Source organism: Chrysemys picta, chromosome 8 (assembly GCF_011386835.1).
Source record: "Chrysemys picta bellii isolate R12L10 chromosome 8, ASM1138683v2, whole genome shotgun sequence".
Taxonomy (NCBI): Eukaryota; Metazoa; Chordata; order Testudines; family Emydidae; genus Chrysemys; species Chrysemys picta.
Genome location: NC_088798.1, coordinates 57,850,477 through 57,869,414, shown reverse-complemented (window position 1 = coordinate 57,869,414; position 18,938 = coordinate 57,850,477). Strand labels below are relative to the sequence as shown.

General features: G+C 46.6%; 1 long non-coding RNA gene across 1 annotated transcript; it reads right to left on the bottom strand.

Moving 5' to 3' along the window:
- Positions 1-12,435: 12,435 nt before the first annotated feature.
- LOC122173840 (uncharacterized) lies at positions 12,436-18,673 on the bottom strand. The gene is made up of 3 exons (XR_010590023.1): positions 18,585-18,673; positions 15,919-15,968; positions 12,436-13,787 (listed from the first exon to the last, which is right to left on the bottom strand). It is a non-coding gene; the product is annotated as an uncharacterized LOC122173840 (long non-coding RNA).
- Between the last annotated feature and the right edge of the window lie 265 nt (positions 18,674-18,938).

Genomic DNA, 18,938 nt, shown 5'->3' with positions numbered 1-18,938 from the left:
ACCATGATGGAAGAAATAAGACTGCTCTGCCCAGAAACACTCTGCAAAGGATTGCAGAATACTCCATGAAAGTTTCCTAGAGATATCCATGGAGGATTCCAGGGCTATCCCAGTCTACATAAACAGTCTTTTCCAGGGGCCACCCTCTGCATAACTGGAGCAGCCTCTTGTAAGCAGAGAACCACAGCACCTCGCTTTTTCTTCACAGTAAACATGCAATACTACCGAATGTGTGTGCCTGCTAAAGTTTAACTGGATTTTCATTTTAACCGTATACTCACTAGAGGTGCCTTCCCCGGCATCACGGTCGGCCACCGTGATGTCCTGCGACCCACAGGGCTCCAAGGTTAAAAATATTTCTTGGCTCTCCGGGAGAATGGATCCACTGCTCGCCTGTCTCCCATTATCCTCCTCCTCCTCTTCCTCATCCACCATATAATCTTCCTTGTTGTCCCTAGATTCTCACACCTCTGAGGTGTCCACATTGCTTGTGGGGGTGCTGGTAGGGTCACCCCCGAGAATCACATGCAGCTCGTTGTAGAACTGGCATGTGTGGGGTTCAGCACCACAATAACTGTTTGCCTCCCTTGCTTTCTGGTACGCTTGGAGACGTTTTTATTTTCACACGGCACTGCTGTGTGTCCCTCATGTAGCCCTTCTCCCCCATCCATGAGCGATTTTTGCATAGATGTCAGCGTTTCTTCTGCTGGATCGGAGCTATGCCTGCACAGACTCTTCTCCCCGCACAGCGATGAGATCCACCACCTCCTGTGCAGACCAGGCTGGAGCACATTTGGGGCATGTAATCTCCATGGTCAGCTGTGCCCAAGCTGGCACGCTCCCAGTGCTGATCAAACAGGAAATGGGAATTCAAGAGTTCCCAGGGCTTTAGCAGAGGAGGGGCTGTTTCCTGTGTACCTGGCTGCAGTGTAGCAGAGTTGAGAATGATCTCCAGAGCGGTCACAGATGAGCATTGTGGGACACCACCTGGAGGCCAATTAAGTCAAATTATACAACACTGCATCTGCACTACCTCACAGTCGGCCCATGAACATCGAAGTGCTATGCCTCTCACAGAGGTGGATTACAGAAGTCGACATCAGAGGCGACTTAGGCAGACGTAAAGGACCCGGTAGTGTAGACACATACATTAACAGGTTGACTTAAGGCAGCTTCCTTCGACCTAACTCTGTAATGTAGACCAGGCCAAAGAGAGCCATCTTGACCAGTGCTGAAAGCTGATCATCCAACAAGGATTGGGAATCCAACCACATTCCCAAGCTGCAAATATGGGTAGTGAATGTCACATTTCTGAAATCTTTCCCATATCTTCCAGTTGTTTTTCCTACTCTACCGTGTGTGTGTGTGTGTGTGTCCTATTTTTAGAAGTCTGTTTTAATCACACTGAACTGTTGCTGACTTGGAAAAGGAGAGAAGTTTGTGGTGAAGGCAGCAGTTCTCTGAGATAATCAGGTGAAAGGTTAAGAATAGTTTTGGGGAGAACTAGTCTGAACTGAGTGTGCCTGATTCCAGCATAAGATGGAATAGCATGAAATAACACTGACACCCTGTGGACACTTAGGGAGAGAGATTCCACAGATCATGCTGACAATTGTTTGTTCTCTTGATTATGTGTTTTGGCTTGATATTACTGATGGATTCCTTCACATCCCAATTACTTACATTTTATTTAAATGTCTACTTTCTACGAAGTAATATTGCAATCCAATAAAAATAAACAATCAATTTATACAAAAAAAAATTCAGTACAAATTTAATGTATAATATCAATACCTAAAACCAAAAGAGGTGTGTGCGTCCAGTTATAAGAAAAGGACAGTTCTTGATCAATGTTTTGAAATGTACCTCTTTCTATGGCATGTCTATGGATAGAAAGCTGGCTAGATCATCAGGCTCAACGGGTAATGATCAATGGCTCCAAGTCTAGTTGGCAGATGGTATCAAGCGGAGTGCCCCAAGGGTCAGTCCTGGGGCCCGTTTTGTTTAATATCTTCATTAATGATCTGGAGGATGGCGTGGATTGCACCCTCAGCATGTTTGCAGATGACACTAAACTGGGAGGAGTGCTAGCTACGCTGAAGGGTAGGGATAGGATACAGAGGGACCTAGACAAATTAGAGGATTGGGCCAAAAGAAATCTGATGAGGTTCAACAAGAACAAGTGCACTTAGGACAGAAGAATCCCATGCACTGCTACAGACTTGGCACCAAGTAGATAGGCAGCAGTTCTGAAGAAAAGGACCCAGGGGTTACAGTGGACGAGAAGCTGGATATGAGTCAACAGTGTGCCATTGTTGCCAAGAAGGCTAACGGCATTTTGGGCTGTATAAGTAGGAGCATTGCCAGCAGATCGAGGGACGTGATCATTCCCCTCTATTTGGCATTGGTGAAGCCTCATCTGGAGTACTGTATCCAGTTTTGAGCCACACACTACAAGGAGGATGTGGAAAAATTGGAAAGAGTCCAGCGGAGGGCAACAAAAATGGTTAGGGGGCTGGAGCACATGATTTATGAGGAGAGGCTGAGGGAACTGGGATTACTTAGTCTGCAGAAGAGAAGAATGAGGGGGGGACTTGATAGCTGTTTTCAACTACCTGAAAGGGGTTTCCAAAGAGGATGGATCTAGACTGTTCTCAGTGGTACCAGATGACTGAACAAGGAGTAATGGTCTCAAGTTGCAATGGGGGAGGTTTAGGTTGGATATTAGGAAAATCTTTTTCACTAGGAGGGGGGTGATGCACTGGAATGGATTACCTAGGGAGGTGGTGGAATCTCCTTCCTTAGAGGTTTTTAAGGTCAGGCTTGACAAAGCCCTGGCTGGGATGATTTAGTGGGGATTGGTCCTGTTTTGAGCAGTGGGTTGGACTAGATGACTTCCTGAGGTCCCTTCCGACCCGGATATTCTATGATGTCACCCTGATGTGTCAAACCTTCACAAAGCTGGATGGATGTACATTGTCCTGAATATCCCAGTAATAGGCATTTGTGACCCAAACCTGACACCTTTTGTTTGACTGTTTGCACAGAACATGTGTCTGCTGTAATAACTGGAGATAATGGATCAGTTCTTGTTCACAAGTAGGGTGACCAGACGTCCCAATTTTATCGGGACTTTCCCGATATTTCCTTGTTTGTCCCGTGTCCCAACCGATGTGCGGTCGGGACACTGGACAAACAAGGAAATGCTCTGGAGCCCGGAAGTGCTTACGCCCTCCCCCCGCCCCGACTCCGCCCCCTCCACCCCCCATTGGCTCCCTCCCCGAATCCCCGCCTCTTCCCCAGGCTCACCATTCCTCCTCCCTCTGGCGCTTGTGGAGGGAGGCCCGGGAGACGCAGGGGAAGCGCGGGGCCGGGGTGAGTGAGAGTCTGGCCTGGCCCCAGTGCAGGCAGGACTCAGTCGGGCGGTAGGGAGAGTAGGGGGGTGGTCTGCGGGGCCAGGCGGCAGCAGCTGTTCTCCCCGCCCGGGCAGCTGGACTTGGGAGCAGCCGCTGCTGCAGCTCGCACTGCCGCGTGGGGAGGAAGCGGCCGATGGCCAAGCTCGGCGGCTGCGGCTCTGGCGCCCGGGCCCGAACCCCCCGAGCCAGGCCTGCTGCGGGGACCCAGCAGCGTGCAGGCTGCGCCCAGCCCCTGGCCAGTCGTGTCTGGGCTGCTGCCCAGCTGGTGCAATCCCGCGGCAGCCCCGAGGCGGAGGCATCGGCAGCCCAGGCCCGTTCGTTCCCCTGCGGGACCCGAGCGGGACGGGGGGGGCTGAGGCCTGCTGCCCCCACTCCGGGGCTGCCGCGGAATTGCACCAGCTGGGCAGCAGCCCAGACGCGACTGGCCAGGGGCTGGGCGCAGCGTGCGCGCTGCTGGGTCCCTGCAGCAGGCCCGGCTCGGGGGGGTTCGGACCCGGGCGCCAGAGCCGCAGCCGCCGAGCTTGGCCATCGGCCGCTTCCTCACCCTGCGGCAGTGGGAGCTGCAGCAGTGGCTGCTCCCGAGTCCCGCTGCCCGGGGGGGGAGAACAGCCGTCGCCTGGCCCCGCGGGCCGCCCCCCTACTCTCCCTACCGCCCGACTGAGTCCTGCCTGCTCGGGGCCAGGCCGGACTCTCACTCACCCCGGCCCCGCGCTCCCCCTGCGTCTCCCGGGCCTCCCTCCAGCGCTTGTGGAGGAAGGGTGTTTTTGGTTTTTTTGCCCTCCTCCCTCCCCCCCCCCCCCCCCCCCCCCCCCACGTCCCGATATTTGACTTGGATGATCTGGTCACCCTATTCACAAGTTTTGTTTGTGAGACCAGCAAATTCTAAGTTTTGGGCTATTGAATGCTTCTTGGAGGTTAATTGGAAGTTATTAGCTGTGTTTGTACCTCTGGACCCAAAACTTCCACTGTCCATACCCAGTCAGTATAGAGTATGATCGCTACATAAAATGTATGGGTTTAAGACCCGATATTGTTATGGGGCAATAAAAAGTGAAAAAAAACTGTGCTTTTGGGAATGTTTGAGATATTTTGAGAGAAATCCATCACATTTTTTGGTCGCAGTTGGAGGATGGTAAAATATAGTGCTACTTGCAGATAGAATAGCAGTGCTTGATGGGAGTAGGCGCACATTCTCCCAAAAGCCACATGCTAGAACCTGATGGTTTAACAAAAAAAAAGCCTGATGGGCCCAGCAACCACTCAGGTCCTTCTAAGAATCTAAGCACTGTTGGAGTAAAAAGGACAGGATGCTTTAGTGGCACTGCTGCTGTCCTTCAACTGCCTTGCCCTATTAGGGTGCTAGGAATCATTTAGTTAGATTTATTGTGTCTACAAATAATTGTACTTAGTTCCACGCTGTTGTGGGTTTTAGTGGGGATTTGGCCCCTTTGTTCAGCTTCTCTCTCTCTACCATTGTGGGAATTGTTTGAGACTTGGCCCCCACTGGATTGCTCTTTTTCAGTCCCATGGTCAGACTGTCAGGATTTGGGTCCATTGTGCTGTTTTTCCTTTCTCCTCCCTCAGATTCAATGTGATGGTCAGGAGACCACCTTCAAGCCTTGCTCATCATGCATATATCCACCTTGGATTATTATGTTTGGTGCCTCAGATGCCTGGGCAAGGGGAACGTGGCTTTGTCCGTTGTTCAATCTGTGCATTGCTTTCACCCTTTGGATCCGTAGGTGAAGTGGAGGGCTGCCTGAAATTAATCAGATAGAAAAACTTTTAGGGCCCATTTGAAATGAGTCCATTGTCAAGGGCCTGGAGAGTTTGACGTTGAGGGAGATATCAACCAACTCAGCTCTGAAGATCAATGCCTTGGTTTCCTCAAGGCTGAGCCTTTGTCGTCTTTGTGGCATTGGAGGAGGCTGGTGCTGGTAATACCCTGACACTAATCTCCTTGCCACCAAGGAATACTGATGCCTCAGTCTCCGGTTCCTTGTCACTGCCAGCCCAATTGTGCTGCGTGCTCTCACAGTATTTAAGGGTGATTAAGTGTCCTTGGCAATACCTAGTCCCTCTGTCTGCCTTCTCAGTTTGCCTCAGCAGGCAGCTTTCCCTGGTTATACCATCTCAGGCTTCAGTGCAGGGACTTTCACTGGGGGACGTTAGCATCAATGCAGCAGAGCTTGAGAGTCACTCTGAGGTTCCTCAGTGCCCAGAGAGACTATGGGCCTGCTTACCCTTCTGGGTATATAGGTAAGGTTACTACCTGGCTGGTATTTGACCAGCCTGGCTGTTTTTATTTTTCTCACAACTGGCAGATCCATAAAAATCTGCCTTTTTTTTTTACATGGGTCTAAAGATTTGCATTATTATCACAATACACTGGGAGTTTGTGATGCTCTGTACCTCAGGGGAACACCCTACACCCCCATGTTCATCCTTATAAAATGATTGTGTGGTATCCAGTGCAAAGTTTGTCACGTTGGGTGTCTTCGGAAGGCTCATGATGCACGGAGCATTGTTGTTATAGTGATGTTATAGGTTGCAAGTTCATGTATATAGTTATGAGGCTGAAAATGTGTCTTTGTGGCTTAAAACAAGCCCAGGCAAAAACTCTCCAAGAGCAGAGGGGCAGTTCACACCTCATCAGGGCATGTGTCATAACTATAAAGGGAAGGGTAACAGCTGTCCTGTGTACAGTACTATAAAATCCCTCCTGGCCAGAGACTCCAAAATCCTTTTCCCTGTAAAGGGTTAAGAAGCTCAGGTAACCTGGCTGGCATCTGACCTAAAGGACCAATAAGGGGACAAGATACTTTCAAATCTTGGGGGGGGGAAGGCTTTTGTTTGTGTTCTTTGTTTGGGAGTGTGTTCGCTCTCGGGACTGAGAGGGACCGGACATCAATCCAGGTTCTCCACATCTTACTAAACAAGTCTCTCCTATTTCAAACTTGTAAGTAAATAGCCAGGCAAGGCGTGTTAGTTTTCCTTTGTTTTCTCAACTTGTAAATGTACCTTTTACTAGAGTGTTTATCTTTGTTTGCTGTACTTTGAACCTAAGACTAGAGGGGAGTCCTCTGAGCTCTTTAAGTTTGATTACCCTGTAAGGTTAATTTCCATACTGATTTTACAGAGATGATTTTTACCTTTTTCTTTAATTAAAAACCTTCTTTTTAAGAACCTGATTGATTTTTCCTTGTTTTAAGATCCAAGGGGCTTGGATCTTGATTCACCAGGAGTTGGTGGGAGGAAGGAGGGGAATGGTTAATTTCTCCTTGGTTTAGATCCAAGGGGGTTGGATCTGTATTCACCAGGAGTTGGTGGGAGGAAGGAGGGGAATGGTTAATTTCTCCTTGTTTTAAGATCCAAGGGGTTTGGATCTGTATTCACCAGGGAATTGGTGAAGGTCTCTCAAGGCTATCCAGGGAAGGAAATTAGCCTTGGGATGGTGGCAGCGGACCAGAGCTAAGCTGGTAGTTAAGCTTAGAAGTTTTCATGCAGGCCCCTACATTTGTACCCTAAAGTTCAAAGTGGGGATACAGCCTTGACAGCATGTATGGGACAAACCCAGACCAGCCTCACAGGAACAAAGGACACTGGCCTAGGCAGCAACAAAGGATCTGTTGGACTCTCGAGTGAGTCACCCCCCTTCACTTGGTCAGTTTGGGACTTCGATGAGGTAATGCTCACCAGACTCTGAAGAGGGGGGGGCAAAGCCAAGATGGAAGAAAGGACACGATAAAAGGGAGAGACGTTTGTCATGCTCGTCCTCTCTTCCACCTCCATCTACAGACATCATCACCAAGCAACTGAAGTGCTGATCAAAGGGGAGAGCCTGGCTGAAGGGCAACCAGCCAGTTTGTGGTGAGAAGCATCTAAGTTTGAAAGGGCATTGAAAGTGTTAAGGTCAGCTCAGAATGTGTTTTGCTTTTATTTCATTTGACCAAATCTGACTTGTGCTTAGATTTATAATCACTTAAAATCTATATTTGTAGTTAATAAATTTGTTTGTTCAAACCAAACGCACTGCTTCAGATAGAAGCATGTCAGAGACTCCCCTTGGGATAGCCTGGTACATATCAATTTATTTGTTAAATTGATTAACTCATATAAATTTGCAGCATCCAGTGGGCATAACTGGACACTGCAAGATGGAGGTTCCTAGGGTTGTGTCTGGGACCGGAGATGTTGACTAGTGTCATTTGGTTGCACAATCCAAAGAGCGGCTTACACGCCAGAGGCTGTGCGTGAACAGCCCAGGAGTGGGAGTTCTCACAGCAGAGCAGGGTAAGGCTGGCTCCCAGAGTCAAGGATTGCAGTGACCTAGCAGATCACCGGTCCAGATAACACCAGGGGAACGTCACAGAGATCTAATGTTAAGCTTCTGTGTCCAGCGAAACATGCTGCAGTGTTCCCACTTCCACAGTTTAAGCAATAACAGATCAAAACTGTTGAAAATACAGCAGCTGTCTGCCCACCACCGAACTTTTGGACTGATGAGAGGACTCACCTAGGTGTTGAAGTGGTCAAAAGTGAGTTTAGCATTAGATGCCAGCTCAGCTATTTGTCTGGAATTCTACGATGTAGCCTGGTACGAAGAGCAGGCATGGCCACCTGGAAATATGCACTGAGACCACTGCATGCATCACCGAGCAAACAGAACGAGGACTTTCAAAATTCCAAAGGAATTTACAGGGTGGGGATGACAGTTGGTCACCTGAGGGCAGGGCAGTAGAGTTCAAACCGATGACCAGAGAAGCGAGAACAGGCATTGTGGGACACCTCCTGGAGGCCAATTGCAGTGCTGTAATCGACCACAGTGTCTACACTGGCACTGCAGCCCCGGCACAGAAAGCTCTATGCCTCTCGTTGGGGTGGGTTTTTTTTTTTTAAAGCGCTGCAACTGCGCAGTTTCTGCGCGCTAAGTGGCGTGGCAGTGTGTACACCTCAGGAGTTACAGTGCAGAAAGCTGCTTTATTGCGCAGAAACTTGCCAGTGTAGACAGGGCCTTCGTCTTCTCACTTGTTCGCACGCAGGCATGAGCCCAGCCCCACCCCCTTAACGTCTCTCCACGGACACACGCACACATCCAGCTTCCCTCCTCTGCCCTACAGTGATCTGCTCTCTGCTGCTGGCTGCTCCCAGCAGATTTGCCCGAGCTACCGGGGAAGGGGCATGTGTTCCCCACAGATTTCTTTGCTCCCCCATTTTTCTGCAGAGGAGCCAGGAAATCTATGCCACAGGGGCGCAGAATTTCCCAGGAGTATAATATGCATCAGCAGGGTACACATAGATGGTTACACCTCAGCAGACTAGTGCAGAGTCAACAATTATCAGTTTTAACAATTGATGTTTCCTAGACCAGATTTGAAATCAGTGCAACAGTGGAAAACATTTTGAAAGTGCTTTTTAAACAAATTTGTAGGGTTATTTCTCACTTCCCTGCTGCAAAACAAGAATACATTTAAAATATGTTAATCGCATTAGCTCCATTAGTTTGTTTTTGCTCTGGCTGAACTGACCAACTTGAAGAGGCCTTCTTTGACATCCTTTTTAGACAGAGTCTGTGTTTGTTCAGATCTGATGTGTATTTAATGTCTCTTATTTTCCCCCTCTCATCCTGGCGCAGCCAGTGGTGCTGAATGATGCAAGATCTGGATGTGTTTCATGGGAAACCAACCTAAACTAACATCTGGATTTCATGAAACCGTCATGGACTTCAGAGCAAAGAAATGAAAAGCAGTGAATACCTTTTGCCTTGATCAGGAAGGTATGTAGCAAAGGTAGCGGAAGAACTCATTCCCTCTTGCCACAAGGAAGTTTAGTCTAGTCTGATCTGATCAGATGGCTGCTGCTCCACTGGGTGATCAGGCTGGAATTTGACAGCTCCCACAAGGGAAAACACAGAAAGGGAGGGGGCTGTCAGGGTTCACTTTGGTGTCATGGATTAGGTTGAAGAGATTTTTCCTATCATGGTACCAGCGAGGTAAGGCCATATGTGTGTTAAGGGGAGGAGATGAGCTAGTCAGGGATACATCTATACAAACATGTGATGGGGGAAACAGAAAATACAAGTTAGATTTATGTAATGTGAGCCCGAATTGCTGTGCTATTTACTTAAAAGCACACTGCAGAGAGTGGAGAAGCCGGCTGTTTGCACTGTTTCTTATTTATATAACGCAAACAAAAAATGTTGATTTATAGTTAAGGGTAATTCAAGAAAAGATGAACCATCTGTAAAAGAGGGGGCAAAAGCCTCAAATGCTGAACTATGGAAACTACAATCTAAAGTTGTATAAATAATTCTGACACCAGCTTTAACGCCCTGGTCTTGCTCCCACCATTAAACAGAAACAAATTCAGTGACCCATAAGCAAGCGACCACAACTCTGGCTCCGGATTTGTTTTTTCTATTTTAGAGCCCAATCCAGGCATCCACTGAAACTAATGGTAGTCTTGTCTTTGACTTCACTGGGAGTTGGACTGGGCCCTTGTCTACCTTTTTAACGTTGTCCATTTGAGTAATGTGTATATAGTTTCTTGTGAAGTGTAGAGTTTGATGCTTCATTCTCACATGAATAGCTCCTGCTTTAATGTAGTGGGTGGATTTTTATGAACTGGTATGGGTCATGTATAGTCTATGTTCTCACAGCAGCTTTTGTCTCTAGCAATATTTATCACAGCAGTAATACGTGAGGTCGTTTTTCTCAGGAAGAAAAGATTGCTACATGTTTATATACTACACTGATGAATGCTATAGAGAAACTTGAAGATTATATTTAGGCAGTCTTGGATTGTTAAACTATCCTTGATTTTCCTGAATTGCGTATGGTATTGTATGAAAGGTCAACATTTTTATAACTTCACTATGTATAAGAGCAAGTTAATAAAGTTGTTATGTACTGCTTTGAGAGAAAGCCATGTGGCAAGTAGTAGTTGGTTCGCTGACACTGTAATAATAGTGAGCGATTTGTTACAGGGCAGAATTAGAAAGGCTGGGTGCTCATCTTTGATAATAGTTTGCTTTTCATAGCCTCTGCATGCTGTTTGTTTGTTGAGCTTGGTGTCAATTGTTCCTGTAAGCACTGGTGTCTTTTTGCAGGATTGGAGCCTAAAGAGTGTGAAGCATTTTAAGATCTATTGATGAAAAGCGGTATATTAAAAACTAGGTATTATTATTATATTAGTTAGAAGGTGGCCTTTGTGTTTTCCTACTTGTGGGTTCAATATACGTCTCCGTGAGTTTCTGGAATCTTTTAGAAAGCAGTGTCCATTAGGAACAATCCTCTCTCCTTATCCCTTCCTCCGTGGCAGGGTTCGGTGGGTATAAAAGGAGGAGTGGTCTCATGTTTGCCCTTCAGTTCCTTATGAACAGCTCCATTTGCAACAAGCTCAGAGCTCATTCAGTCACTCTGATGCTTCCCTCATTCTGTCTTGGGTTTTTTTCCTGACACTTTGGTGGCTGTTTTTGTTAGCTGGTGGTTGAAGTCCTGTGGTGAGTCAGTTAATTAAAAAACTTTTCTTTTTAAAACAAAGAAATGAGAGAAGAAAGGAAAGGATGCGTGTGTGTCTGGCTTTTGTATAGACAGACCTGCAGAGAGTGAGTAGGCAACCTCAAACCCTTGTTAACAGGGGAGGCTTTCCTCCCTACTGTGCAAGTCCTGCATCCACTCTGGAGATCCGCTCACCAAGATCCGCTGGTGCTATGCCTGGCTTAACTGTTGTCCAAATCCAAGGTTTCATCCTATTGACTGACTGAGTGCGCTGTCAAGGGTCTGGCCTTGTTGACTAGAGACTGAAGAACCATTTGCCACTTCGTAGTCATCACGAGAGCTTTGTTGTGGGGCAAAGTTAAAGTTGTTTGCTTTATTTTATTCCATGCAGGTTCTTATACCACTCTCATTACCATCAAGTCTGAATGCCTTCCAGTTGTGCATAAAATGATGTAACTGACCTCTGTCACGTGTGGTTCATTCTCTCATTCATCCTCCCCCCAAGCGGGAAAGTGTGCTCAGCGAAATGTTTTGTTTCCTTTTAGTTGCTGATCATTGAGAATGTTCCAGTTTAATAGTCTGTGTGTGTGTTAACTGGGTGTAAAGCTTGGTGTCAGCATTGTCAACATTGTTTTTATAACCTTAGTTTGTAATTTCCATCTTTTCAATGTTTGTGGGGGTTTTCATGGAACTGCGCTTAGCAATCTTAACTGTAATGGAGTGGAGTTTTTTACTTTGGAATTTCTCTTGTTTCTTGTAAACATCTGACTTATTATATTACCATGTTTATCCCACTGCTTCAAGTGAGAGGATCTGTGCAACATCTGGCAACAGCCTAAGTGTTGATTGAAAGTTTTCTCACCTAGGCATGCAGAGATTTTACTGGCACTGATATAATTATTTTACTGGTTCTCTGGTTGTGCTCTTGAGTCAGCCCCAACTCCCCACCTCCTGAGAATGGTTCCCTAGATAGTCCTTATTCCCTGGCCCAATACCAGTCCAGACTCCCCAGCCAACTCCACTTTCACTAGCCCTTTTCCTTGGTTCCCTCTGTGCCCTATCCCGAGTCTACCCTCTTTCCACTGTAAGGTCTGCAGGAATGGAGCTGCGCTCACTGGACCTTAATAGGTCTGCAAGCTGCCAAAGGTGACTGAACATCAGAACTTAAAGCCTCCACCTCTCCCTGGTCCCCTTTCCATCCTCCATTCCTAGCTCAGTGATCCTCCATGACCCAGCTCAGCCATCTCCACTCCTGACAGTTCTGGAAAGCAGCTGATTGCCTAGCACGTAAAATGTTAAGTTCTAATTGCTTGGTAATGAAAACTTTAATTGTGGGATATGTAAATTGTTAATCACCATGCAGCTGACAGCGATCCAGTCCATAACAATGAAGTTGTAATAATTTTTCCCGTCAGTAACAATTGATAGGAATAATAGCCTCTGCTTGTGTGTGTGGAAATGTTTGTGACATACTTGCTGGGATGAAACATATGGATCAATAAATCATGAATCACAAGGAATACTTTTCAAATACAGGAAGGTTTATTAGCCAACAACTTAAGCCTTTATTCCTAAACTTTAAAAAAGTCTTCTAGAAAAATTCTATTCCTCATCTATTTCAAACATGCCAATTTGAAAAAAATTGGTTGCTGCAGACATAAATTACAGGCAGGATGCAAATGGGGCTTGTAAAGAAAAATCTCTATGGAGTGTCAGTCAATGCCTTTATAATAATACTGTAAAGTTTCATGACGCCATACAATGTGTCAAACAAATAACAGATGGGCAGGCCATCGTGTGTAGAGCATGCCATGTCCGTGTAGAGGATAGGAAATTCTACAAGTTCCCCGGATGGCTCTTGTAGTGGGGGATGTCTTCCTTGAGAAATGGCCAAGGAGTTCAACCACCAAAACATGTGGCTCCTATAGGCATCATTGGAGCCGAGGGTGATCTGTGTGGAAGCCCCATACCTCTGGACTCTTTTCCAGCTCCCTGATAACACGGCTTCTGCCAAAGAATCCCCTTGCCTAGTGGCCAACCCCAGAATGCTCCTTCGGGGTGTTTCAGAGCACAGAGGAGGAAACTGTCTAACCAGGGCCAGCTCCAGGGTTTTGGCCGCCCCAAGCATCCAAACAAAAACAAAACAAAAAAAGCCGCGATCGCGATCTGCGGCGGCAATTCAGCGGGAGGTCCTTCGCTCCGAGCAGGAGTGAGGGACCCACCGCCGAATTGCCGCCAAACAGATGGACGTGCCGCCCCTCTCCGGAGTGGCTGCCCCAAGCACTTGCTCGGTAAGCTGGTGCCTGGAGCCGGCCCTGTGTCTAACCTAGGTGGAGAAAAACTAATGTGATTGAGTAGCATTCCACCCCCTCCCTGTCCCAAGCATACATCTCATTCCTCAGAGGGGGACCCCCCCCATGGAAGAAGTTGTGCAGGTCAGCAGAAGGGCAGAATCTATCTATGTAGGTTCTTAATGTCTACAAATTTTATTAAGATGTTAAAAAAAAAAAAAAAAAAAGTGAACAGAGTTTGAGCATAGAAGTTTCTGGTTATCAGGGACTAATGTACAGATTATCATTGCACTCATTACCATAATACGTAGGTACCTTGGACTTGGCATTCCCGCCTCCTGTGCCCCATCTCCAGATCTGCCCAGTTCTCATCAAGGAGACAGGGCGATTTGGAGGAAAATCCTGGCCCCAATCACCTACAATCTAAAGGCACCAGTGAGTACAATACAAAGCAATACACAACAGAACAAGCAGGGCTGCCCAGAGGTCTTCAGGGCACTTCGGTGGCAGGTCCCAGGGCGGAAGGGCCCCCGCCGCGGGTCTTCAGGGCACTTCGGCGGAAGGACCAGTGGCGTAGCCAGCTTTTAAGAGGAGGGAGAGCAAACATAAAAAAGGCATCCCCCCCTTTGGCTCCTCCTCTGGACATGCCCCCCCCACCCCGGCTCCTCCTCCGGTAGGGTTACCATACGTCCGGATTTTCCCGGACATGTCCGGCTTTTTGGGCTCCAAATCCCCGTCCGGGGGGAAATCCCAAAAAGCCGGACATGTCCGGGAAAATCAGAGCGGAGCGGGGCCGGGCCGGGCCGGCGGTGCGGTGCCGGGGGCTCGGGGGCCGGGGGCGGAGTTGGGGCGGGGGCGTGGGCGGGGCTGGGGGCGGGGCTGGGGCCCCGTGGAGTGTCCTCCTTTCGGAGGCACTAAATATGGTAACCCTATCCTCCGGCCACTCCAGGCCCCCCCCCGGCTCCTCCTCCGGCTGCACCGCCCCTCCCCCTGGTTCCTCCAGCCCTGCCGTGCCACCAGCCCCCGCTCCTATGGCCACGCCTGCCGCCTCTCTATGGCTGCCAGCCGCAGCTGCCAGCCGCCAGCCTGCACCCCTCCCTCACTCCTCTGGCTGCTTTTGGAAAGGCGGGGGAAGCAGCTGCTTCCCCTGCACCCCGCTAGCTATGCTACTGGGAAGGACCCACTGCTGCCTATGACCCGGAGCAGAAGAAGCTCCGGGGGCCCGGGTCCTGTGAGAGTTTTCCGGGGCCCCCGGACCGAGTGAAGGGCCCCGCTCCAGGGCCCCTGAAAAACTCTCGTGGGGGGCCCCTCTGGGCCCTGGAGCAAATTGCCCCACTTCCCCCCCCCCCCCCCCCCGGGCGGCCCTGAGAACAAGTGTGTGATGTGGGCATGGTCTTGTAGCACAAAAACTTCTCTGTAAAAATGCATCCTCAGGATTTTTTTTTTTTTTTTGAAGGCAGAATATCAAGCAAGTTGTTGAGGAGGCAAAGAGAGCAGTTCTTAGAAGACAAACTAGGGCAGAGCAAATGAAGCAGAGAGATGTAAAAGGAGATGGGGACAAAATTGGGTAGAGTCTTCAAGGTGAGGGAATGAGTAGTTTGAACTTACGCAGAGTAAAGCGATTCTCTCTCTATTGACTGCAATAGCTATGAGAAGACCACCATACTGCTCCACCATTCCTTGCCATAATATCTTCTGGGAAAGACTGGGGCAGTATCACATAGAGCTATTTCTACACCATTCACAAGTGACTCCTGCTGGGAGAGCCTGGCACTGCAACAGTGTAAAGGCAGTGTTGCCTAGTGGACAAAGCACTGGACTGGGACTCAGGAGACCTAGGTTCTATTCTTAGCTCTGCCATTGGCCTGCTGGGTGATCTTGGGCAAGTCACTTTCCCATCTGTAAAATGGGGTTAATGATACTGACCTCCTTAATAAAGTGCTTTGAGAACTTCTGATGGAAAAACGCTATATAAGAACTAGGTATTATTATTCACAGACAGTGCTCCAGAGACTCCTGCTGGATTAAGTTGGAATTTGAACATATTTTTATTGACTGGTGAACACCTATTACTAGCATGAAAAATAGTAAAGTCTATATCATTACTTGCAGGAGTATTATATATGTATGTTAATCTTGTATGCTCCTGAGCATTCAGAGCTGCAATTCCTGGCTGATCATTAACTATGGAAAACATATTTGCGGAGGGATAGATTTATATCTTCTAGGGCAGTGCATTTGTTTTTCACAGGAAACCAAATACCTCTGAATATCTTGCATTTGTTTTTTATAGGATTTCTTTATCTCAGGAATCCATATATGGGGTTGAAATAATAGTTCCACTAACTAGTCATTAGAATACCATAAAATCAGATCATCTATTCAAGGGCTCCCAGAGGAACTATATAAGTAAGAGCTAAGTGTTTTAAAAACCCATTAAGAAAAATATGAGATCCTGTTTCCATCCTCTTATATTTTCATAGATCTTGTAGTCTTATTCTAAAAGTTGCAGTTTCAACAACTGGAATAATTAAATATTGTGTTCCATATTCTTGGAGTGAGGTTAAGATGACTGAGATACTTAATTCTGCATGTTGTAATATTAAAAAGCTTGTTTTTCACATACCTCAGCAGTGATTTGAGAACAAAAGTGTTAAAGCAGGGCTGCACACTGACAGACATGAGGACAGGAAGGGTTAAATTTGGACTTACCCACAGCTGCAGTAGTGCTAGGGGGAAGCATTTCTGCCTGAATACTGGTACTAAAATGAAAAAGAAGAAACAAGCAGATCAGGAAAGGGGAGACCAGCATGAAAAGAACTGTCAGGCCATGCATACTGTAAAGGGAAGCAGAGCAGAAGAAGTGGAAAGGGCACTGTTACTAAATGAAGCAGGTGGAGTGGGAGGCGAGGGCATGTTTCTTAAAAAAATAAGATAAAATAAATCTATTTTGCAGACATTTTATTTAAAACTGTTAGGATGCTTCACAGCCTATAGCACAAGTAACATCAAGGAAATGTGACTTTACAAAACATTTTAAAAAGTATACAGTTTTTCTGAAAGGAAAGAAGCTTTTTTTTTTGTAAAAACTACCTTGATTGTTGAGTCTAGTGTGTAACTTTTCTATAAGCACATTTTATTAGGGCTTTCGTTGGTTGTTTCAAAATGTTACTAGTAAAATAATGCCTCACACTTTGTCAAAATTTGTAGTCTATGTTTGAGTAAGGCATTAAAGATTTTGAAGGATGTACAGAGTCACTCGATGTGATCTCCTGTTCTCATGTTGTACAATATTATGAGGCACATAAATCTGAAACTAATAAAAATGATAGTTTTGCCATTCTGTAGCACCATCCATCAAAGAATCTCAAATCAGAAAATGGAAGTGGATCAGAACCAGCGGTAAGAGTACTAAACTTATTATATTATTAATAATAATAATGTTTATTATGGCTTCAGTCTCTGCCTCCTCCCTGCAGTTTCTTTCCTAAAGGTCGATATCATCATGGCTGGGGGAAGTGGAATGCCCACCTGGGTCCTAGTGACCCAAATGGGATGTCTTCTGCACAGTTCTGGGTCTGGAGGGCTCAAGAGGAAGGATGGGACCCGTTTAACCCGCTCTGCCCTCTGTTAGCAGAATCTCTTTGACAGCTTTCTATAGTTGATCTATAAGCCTAGTAACAGCTTTGTGTGGTGAGGATAATTCATCTCCATTTTACAGGTACCGAAAGGGTAAATGATGATGGAAGAGCAAAGAATAGAATCCAACTCTCCTGTTGTCTGTTTAACTGCAGGACCATGCACTCCCCCTTATAACAAAAACATCCTCACCCCACAACTCCGCACCTTCACCCACACAATAACATTATTAAGGCTGAAGAGTCAAGCACTCAGATGTTAGGAAATGCCAAAATGAAAGTTGCCTGTGCAACTTTAATTCATTAACCTTGTGCATATGCATTATGATGCAGTTTTTATTACGTGATCACATACTTTTTTTTCTATATGACCCTGGCCTCATTCAGGACACAGCATGGATGGTGCTCACTAAAAGAGCAGCTGTTCAATATTTTGCTTTCTCCTCATTGTTCAATGGGTGGCTCCAGGCCTTATTTACTACACAATATTCAAACCCTGCTCTGAAGACAGAATTATTAATTTCTATGGGCTTTTCTATGGAGCTCATTATTTCTGGCATTTCTTAACTTGAGTGGTTGACTTTGCATCCTTAATGATCTTTTAACATAGATTTTTGTATGTGTAATTTCTTAGGTTTTTAAAAAAGCAAACTGAAAAAAACAAATTCCATCATGTGGTATCATGTTGACACCTACATGGATCATCAGCAGGATTGGAACCTTTAGATCACCAAACGGACACCTATGACATGAGGTAAGAGAGTAACTGATAACAGTAGTAGGTTGTCATCCTCATCGTCTATGGGGGGATGAGACACACAGCCAGATGGTTTCACAGCTATTTGCTGACAGCAGAGGAATGATAAGGCTCAGGAACCTTGGGTTCCATTCCAGGCTTTGGAGGGGAGTGTGTTCTAGTAGGCACAAACTTTTCTGCCCATTTCCCCCCTGCCTGTCCCTTCCAACTTTTCCCTGTCCTAGTCCAATCTCTTCCCCACCCCTAGCTCCTCAACCCAATCCCATTCTCCCCGCATAGGCAGTGTGTCTCCTTTCCTCTGCCTTCTCATCCCAATCAGTCTCCTGGCCCAGCAAATCCTAGTCTCATGCCTTCCAACTCTCTGTCCCAATCTTCCCCCTTCCCCACTTCCTTGTCTCCAGTCTCCTTGCTCAGCCATTCCAAGTTCTCAGAAATAGCTGAGCTGTTTTGGCTGAAATTTTCCAAAGATGAGCCTAAAGCAGACAACTGGCATGGACGATTTCAGCCTGAACAGGTAAATGGTGGCAAAGTTATAAGCAACTGAAAATGGTATTATTATAACGGGAAGCTTTGGACAGCCTTAAAAAGGGTGGTACTACCACCTCTGTCCATTATAGTCTTCTTTTTAAAAAGTAAATTAAACATGTTTTCTAGCAGATTGATCTGGGATAAAAGGATTTATCTATGCAACAAGCTCCTGTAGGGTCAGCCGGGCCCAGCATCTGGTTTCCTTCTAGTGTGTGCCATTCCACCCTCTAATGGGAGAAAGCACTTCCACCCTTTCCCAGGTAAAGGAGGGAAAGCCCCAGAACCTATATCTATACTTCTCAACCAGCCATGCTCTAGTGGAGGTATGACTGAGACCTGGAGCAAATTATTATGCACGAAACTTAAAATGTTGTAGGCTATAGTGCCTGAGTGTCAGTGACTCCTTCCATTACCATGGGTTAATGATCCTTTATTTCTAAAGTAAAATAATTCACCTGCAGACATATTGGGATGGGATTCAGGTTGTGTGGATCAGGGGCTGAGATGAGGGATTGGTAGAAGGTGTGACTTCTGGTTCCCTGCTAGGAAGAAAGTGGGAGACATCAGTGCACTTATGGTCGGGGCCCTGCTGACCTTTGGGTGGGTTTATATGGAGACACTCACGCACATGAATGTGAAATAACTGAATTTAAAATTGCTTAGTTAAACCCCTGTGTGGGGACACTTATGCAGATTTAAAGTGACCTTAATTTGGTGTAGCTAATCCTCTTTAAAATCACATATTTTCTTAATGTGGATTATTTTTCCTGAGTGACCACTATCGACAAACCCTAATCTGTAGGGGAGGG